The 7,411-nt window shown below is 36.2% G+C and overlaps 1 long non-coding RNA gene across 2 annotated transcripts; it reads left to right on the top strand.

Annotated features, from left to right (window-relative positions):
- The first annotated feature begins 697 nt into the window (after nt 1–697).
- LOC118746869 lies at nt 698–3,964 on the top strand. 2 transcript variants are annotated; one of them, XR_004993899.1, is made up of 2 exons: nt 698–3,275; nt 3,796–3,964. It is a non-coding gene; the product is annotated as an uncharacterized LOC118746869 (long non-coding RNA). The 2 variants fall into 2 exon arrangements; XR_004993898.1 differs by having other exon boundaries at nt 3,736–3,964.
- Nucleotides 3,965–7,411: the final 3,447 nt, after the last annotated feature.

The following is a 7,411-nucleotide window of genomic DNA, read 5'->3' as shown; positions in this document are numbered from 1 at the left end:
AAGGATACTGCTACTGACAGCACAATAACCATCAATAGTTTTCGTGGAACCGGAGCCATTTCCGGGTCTTGGCTAGCCCGCTTCCAAGTTTTTAATTGAGTACAGTTTTTAGAGTGCAGATCCGTTCGTGCAGCAAAAAGCTAACGCACTTAATCGACAGTAAAACGTCTCTAGGCAAGAAATAGGGTACTAAAGCCCACAGAGAGCACTGGATTTATACAGCAGTCATGCGTCCTATTTTACTCAACGGCATCACAGTCGGGTGGACATCACTGAATAAGTCGCTCACTAATTTTAATGTTCAAAGGGTGACATGCATGCTAGCCACAGGAGCGCTGGAAACTCTTCTAAAATGTCTGCCTGTTTACCTTTTCGGAAAGTTTCAAGCTATTCAGTAAGACTAAATGCACTGTCAAAATGGAGAGCCACTAGATTCGGTCACACCAAGATTCTAACGATCTACCCCGATACTATTAAGTCCCAGGCCACAAAACGCCTGTATACCTTCGAGGAAGCACTGGGAGGGCGATGCAGCTGGGCGCCTCCATTATAGCTCTAGAACCATATACGCGGATGTCTCTAAACTAAATCCAAGAGTAGGGAGTGGGATACAATCAAAGGACTTCTTGTTAGCAAGCATAGCACGCTGGCATAAAAGAGGCTGCATTTTGGCTTATAGAATCTTCTCTTAATCTGCCTTCTCCAACCATATACTCACATAGTCAAGCAGCTATAAAATGTAGAAATGCGACTTACAAGGTAACTGCAAGGCAGAGAACCACCATGTCTGACGTCAAAACTTTCCACGATGCGGGAAAAACATGGCTTAAATTACAAAAAGGCAAATAAAAAACGGTCGGTAGAAGCCACGTGTGGGACCACCCGACAAATCTGGCCCAGCTTCGAGGAGAAAATATCCAACACACTCATTCTAAGGCAAGTGCGGCCACATAACTTCGGTATCATAACTTGGACCTACTTAATGGGCAGGCACGCTAGCAGAATGGGTTTGCCGGTAAATAATTTCTGCCAAAGCTGCCGCGACGAGGAAGAAATTGAGGGAGTGGAATACTACCTCTGTCACTGCACTGCCTTTTCGTGGGCGATAAGACGCCCATTGCACCACCACCTCTTTGTATAAACCTTTACGAGAACGGATGGGATCGACTACGAACTCTCAATTGGTATCACGACGTTACCACTGGACCTAAGTGCGCCTATCTGCAAAATTGGAGATGTGCTGAGTCGATATATTTTAGTATTGATCGATACTCGGTACTGATTTAAAAAGTATCCACAACTTTCGACACTCGGTACCAAAATATTGGAATTTCTAATAAATGTCCGAAATCGCCAAAAAAATATGGAATAAAAGCTGTTTAGGGGAGCCTCGGCTATGAAAAAGCTCTCTTAGCCAACTCATGCACAGCACTATTTCTTGCAATATATGTAACTATGGCGTGGTCTACTAACAAGGATGTAATCAGACGCAGCTGAAAGAAAAAGATAGAAAGAAGCACACCTTGACCGAGCCCCAGAACCTGATAGTTGCTGGGCTAACCGAATAGATGTCCAATCGGAAAACATTACGGTGATCTGCAAGAACAATTTCGGGCAAACGAATACATATTTGGGTTGTCTGTTTGTCTAAATCTTAGTAAAACTTTTTTTAAGTATCGGCAACTACGTCACCCACATAATATATATTTTTTTGTTTTTTCAGCCATAATATTGGTTCAGGTGAGTGTGAGTTGATAACGATTTCTATGTCTGACAGATATAATTCTAAGTACTTATGAACTCATACGTATGTATGTATGTACATAGGCAATCGAATCCGAATAAAAACCACACCATACGAATAGCCGCATAGACGATGACAAAAAATAGCAAAATTAGACGATAAATACGACTATGAAATGTAGACAAAAACATAAATAGGCACAAGCGGAAATTATGAAAAGGTGAGTGCTGTAAAAAAAACAACAGCGTTGGGAATTGAAGAAGGCCGAAGTGGACAAGAAAAATTGGAAGCGAAAGGTAAATAAAAACAATTTAGAAAAAGTACTGAGGTGTTAACCAGAGAGAGAGCGAGAGAAAGAGAGAGAGAAAGAGACGAGCGACAGTGTGTGGGAACAAGAATGAGAAATAGTGCTAAAAGAGCAGGAAACAAAAAGTGAACGGAAGTAATGGCGTAATAAAATGTGGCAAAAGCGCCAACAACCACACTCAATAGATGAGGAAGTGCGAACTACAAACATTTGGTGGAGACAGTCACACAAAAATAAAATAGAAAACACGAAATACGGCGAATCCAATAAAAGTGTCATAAAAACAAGTTGCGCTCACGAAAGAGAGCTTGTTGCAGCTACATATGTAAGTACTTGGATAGTGTGTGTGAGTAATAAGTTTCGAAAACTTGAATGTGAACGCAAATAAAAAACCTAAATCCCATAAAATAAAACGAAAATAAAATCGAGATTATCAACGAAGCAAGTGAACGACGGCAATGGCGATAGCGATGAGGATGACGACAACGACAACGACAACGACGACAAACAACCACCGACAACCACCAGCGCACCGTGTCAACAACACCAACGGAAAAAGCAACAAACACCAACCAAACAGCAGCAATAGGAACAGCAACAGAGCAACGAAGCATCAGAGTGCACCAGAGCACCAAAGCTTGGAGCAACTGCGTACAGCGAACAGACCAGCTAGTTCGGTTTTAGTGACTTGACCGCTTCATCGAGGTGGTTGCTTTGCTCAGTAGCTGTATGCCCGTCAGGCGCGTCGGTTGTAAACTTTTAGCAGACGGCCGCCATTGTGGACGCCATTTTCGATGAACGTGAAGACGTGAATACATGCCTAGATACGGCTTCAACGAGCATAGGCGCAGCAAACGCTAATAAACATTAAAAAAAAAACCTTAAAAGTGTGTGATAAGATTAAATGAAGACAGTGCAAGCAAATACGAAAATAAATAAACAATAAAAAAAAATGTTAAATTTTGTGGCGGCTAGTGTGTCTCGTCTACGTCTACAAACGTCTGGTGCGCGTACACTTGGGCTATTTTCGGTTGCTTAAAACACTTGCAACGTATAGCGAGTAGTTTGCGCGATTATTTCACAGCAAAAAAAAAAAAAACAAGAAACAGAAAACAAAATTTTTGGCTGAAGATTTCTTTTTGCGCTGGGTTTTCGGTCCGACACAACGACGCAAGCAACAACGTCTGTGCTGAAGAATTATTTACTCAGCAACAATAAAATTATGTAGATAAAAATATGAGTGGCGTAAAAGGCATAAATAAATAAATTCCTTTGCGCTATTTTTGTTGTGGTATTTTTTTTATTTTTTATTTTTATTTTTTTGAGATTGCGTTTGAGTGAACGATTTCTTTACGTAATTGGAATGAGACTAGACAGTTGAAGCGAAATACAATTTAAAAAACCTTTTTTTTTTCATGCAAAAAAATAATTAAATAATTAAAATAATAACAACGGCAGGCAAATTTTTCAAGTAGCAAACGCGTGATGAGAGGAAAGTGTGAAAAAATCGCTTGTTATCAAAAACAATTTTTTAACAAAAAAAAGCAAGAAAGTTGCAGCTAAATAAGCAATCATTGCACGAGTAACATAAAAGGACAATATTTGAAAGATATAATAAAATAAATTTAAATAAAATTTAAAAAAAAGAAAATGCATTAAAAGCTCTCATAAAAAATTTACGTAGGCCATAAAAGTACACATAAACACTTATAGAAAAAAAATTCTTTAAAAATAAATTAATTAGACTAATAGTGAAACTGTCTGCGTTCCTGTTAATCAATCATTCCTAAGCTCAAACAAAGCAAGTAAAAATAAAAATTAGGACACACATACTTGCATACCTAATTATCTACAAATGTACACGGACAATATAACAATACAAAATAAAAAAGCAACAAGTTTCCAAAAAAAAAGCCAAAACAAGAACACTGCTATAAATAAAAGAGCAAACTAAAAGAATTTCGTAGCACACCAATTTGAAAAGGCATAAAACTATAACTAATAAGCATAAACAATAATTCTTTAACATAAAAATATTCAACCAATAGAATATTTATAGCTCGCCCAACATACAAGCTACATAGTAGCCAAGCAAAAAAAAAGCGAGCAATTGGCGACAAAACAACTACATATATACAACACAAACAATCGCTCAACAGCACTGTAACCAGCAAGAGAAATAAAAAGTAAGTCGCAAAATATGTATGTATAAAAAAAAACAATACTTATAACCCAAACGATAGACTCAACAAAAATTGTTTAAAAACAAAAACTGGAGACTGCAGCTCAAAAAATTATAATAAGCTGATTTCTGTTTAAGCCAAAGCAGCTAGTAAGCATTGTAGTTGTGCAAGCAAGCGTTAAGCGGAAAATTTCAGAAAAGTATTCAAAGTTTTTTTTTATTTATTTCATACATACTACCATGTACATGTATACACGCGCATATGACAGTAGTGCACGCGTTGAATTCTACAACACAAACCAAATTAAAAAAAAAAATTATCAATAGAAAATAAAGCAAAAATAATTTCAAATAAATACAAAGCCACAGCTGTAGCAGCCAACAACAGAAATAATCAACAAGCAATGAGTTTGTTATCATTTGCTTATGAACTTTTTGTTTTGTTATTGCAAACAGAAAGCAGCTTATTTTCTATGATCATGTGCATATTGTAGTACTTATTCGATGTCCACTGGCGTAACCGCGGTGGGCGTTTAAAGGGATTTAAGGCCTCACAAGTAGGCGAATAGTGTCTTGAATATTTTTATGTATGTATTTGTGTGTAAATGCAAACATCGATGTAGCGAAAATGGGCACGAATGACATGAAAAGGCGACAGAAGATAGTGGGGGTAGTTGGGAACGATTAAGATTAAGATTAAGATTAGGATAAAGATTAGGGGTGAGATTGAGATTAAGTTTAAAAGTAAGATTAAGATTGATATTAAGATTAAGATTAAGTTTCAGATAAAGATTGAGCTTGAGATGAAGATAAAAGTTAAGATTAAGATTAACGTTTATATTAAAATTAATAATAAGACTAAGATTAATATTGGGGTTGAGCTTAAGATTTAGATTTAAATTGAGATTGAGGTTGGGCTTGAGATTAAGAGAAAAAGTAAGATTAGTGTTAAGATTAGGATTAAGCTTAAGATAAATATTAATATTAAGAGCAAGTTTAAGATTAAGATTAAGATTAAAAATAATATTAATATTAAGATTGAGTTTGAATTTGACATTTAGGTTTAGATTTATCTTCAAGATTAAAAAGTGCAAAATTATTGTACATATGTACATACAGTGGGGAGCAGAAATGAGTACATGGTGGTAAATATTTGCAAGGTTCTTAAAGTTAGAGCTTTGTAGCTCAGTAAATTTTAGTATGACAAAGTACAAGTTTTAAGTGGCTGCAAATGTTAATTATTTATATTTTTTCTTCTGCTGATTTTTTGAAAAAAATTTTAAAGTGAATCTACGGCTAAGGCTTCGGTAATCAGCCGATTGCTAGAACAAAACCGAATGTTCAATTTGGCTTCGGCTTCGACCGAAAAATCTGCCTTCCGCCGGACTCTAGTGATTTCCAATGACAGGCTCCCGTAATATTTCTAAAATTCCGCAAAAATACCGAAAAGTCCCAAAACATCACGAAAAGTTTCGCAAGCTGCTAAAAGTAAAATAAAAACGAAGAGTCCTGTAAAAATGCTGATAGAATCCAAAATGTTCCGAAAAATAATTAACGTTGTCAGAAAACAACGAAAAGTAGAACACAAATAATCCCGGAAATACTGCCGTACAAGCAAATTGCAACTGAAATCAACTTTTCTCTCTAAATAGTATATGCACTTTTTCGGAAGTCTTTCACTTAGTCATCCATCTCCTTTTAAAGTGTTAATAAGGTTATGATTTTGGTGCTTTTTCTTTCACATTTTGTTTGCAGAAAGTCAATTGTTGTAAAATTGCAATTTTTGCTTTTAAACTCCTATTTAAAAGACTTTCTCAGCTTGTTTTTCTAATAATTGGTTTTGTTACACTTGATTTATAGGAAAATATAAAACTTGATTTCGGAATTTGCCAAATACTTTCCAATAAAAGAATTCTTGCACTGAACTGTTCTAGTGAACTTTTCCTTTTTTGTCAGATTACTTTACTTTCAAAAAATTCACCCACCATTTTGTGTGGGCGTTCAAAGCATCTACATAAGTCAATTACAAAATATTTAAGATATCTCCTTTTGAGTCTTATATACTACCAAAAAATAATTCGCAGTTAACAAAGCTGTCTGCATTGACAATATTTACTTACAATACAATGGGATATAATTACGTGTGACCGCAACCAAATATGCTTAATCAACCATTCGAATTTGGTACGCCATGCCATTTTGAATAGCACTTCAATGTCTGCTGGCTTTTAATGTTTAGGCGATTAATTTGCGCGCTTGTTTTATTTTTTTATTATTTTTTATTACATACATACATACACATACATATTATTCGCCGAACGCTGTTAGGGAGTAGAAAATCCTAATTTGCTTGAAGCAAGGCAGACATTATAAAGCAAGCTATTTTTAGCAGCGTTAATATTTAGCATTTCAATGCGAATAAAAGACTTGCAAATTACTTATAAATTGCAAGCTTCAAACAGAAATTTAAAAAAAAATCAGAAATTAAAGAAAAAACATTTGCCACTTTCAGTTTATTTTAGTTCCACAAAAAATAAAAAAACAACCAAAAAAATAAATTTTATGAAAAACTTAAAAGAATTCGCTATTATTATCTAAATATGTTTTCATTTTGTATACCTTGCACCACTACTAATACTTCGTTGATATTATGTATTTTTTTTTATTAAGCTTACCACGACCTTTTCCTGGATACTTGGAAACGCGACCACTGCTTCCACTGCTTTTCCTGCATCGCTGTACCGCTTCCTTCCCCTGGCGACACAACTCCGTCTTCATTACTGCCAACCTCCACCCAACTAATCGCTTCCGTTGCTGGTGGAATCTTTGGGACTTCCTTTAAGAGCAACCGTCTGCTGCAATAGTGGCTGTCGTAACCAACCCTAAGTGGTACTTTCCTGTCACAATATGTTAGAATCATTCTCTGAAGGACAATCTTCATGCCAAGTATGAAGTCCACGCCGATGATGACTTCATCCACTCATGACACTATAAACATGTTGTACAAGGCCACACCTCCGATTATTACCTCGCATGGTACTTCTCCTAACATTTGGGTGCGCTCACCCGATGCAATCTGCAGCTTTGCTCCAGGTCGATCTTGCCCATTCACACATCCAACAATAGTGAGGTTGCTCGCTTTCCGGCCAATTTGTGTAACGGAGATTATGGGGCCTTC

Source organism: Rhagoletis pomonella, unplaced genomic scaffold, assembly GCF_013731165.1.
Source record: "Rhagoletis pomonella isolate Grant_MI unplaced genomic scaffold, Rhpom_1.0 Rhpom_scaffold_00011, whole genome shotgun sequence".
Lineage (NCBI taxonomy): Eukaryota > Metazoa > Arthropoda > Insecta > Diptera > Tephritidae > Rhagoletis > Rhagoletis pomonella.
Note: the sequence above shows the minus strand (reverse complement) of the source record. Positions and strands in the feature narration are given on the sequence as shown.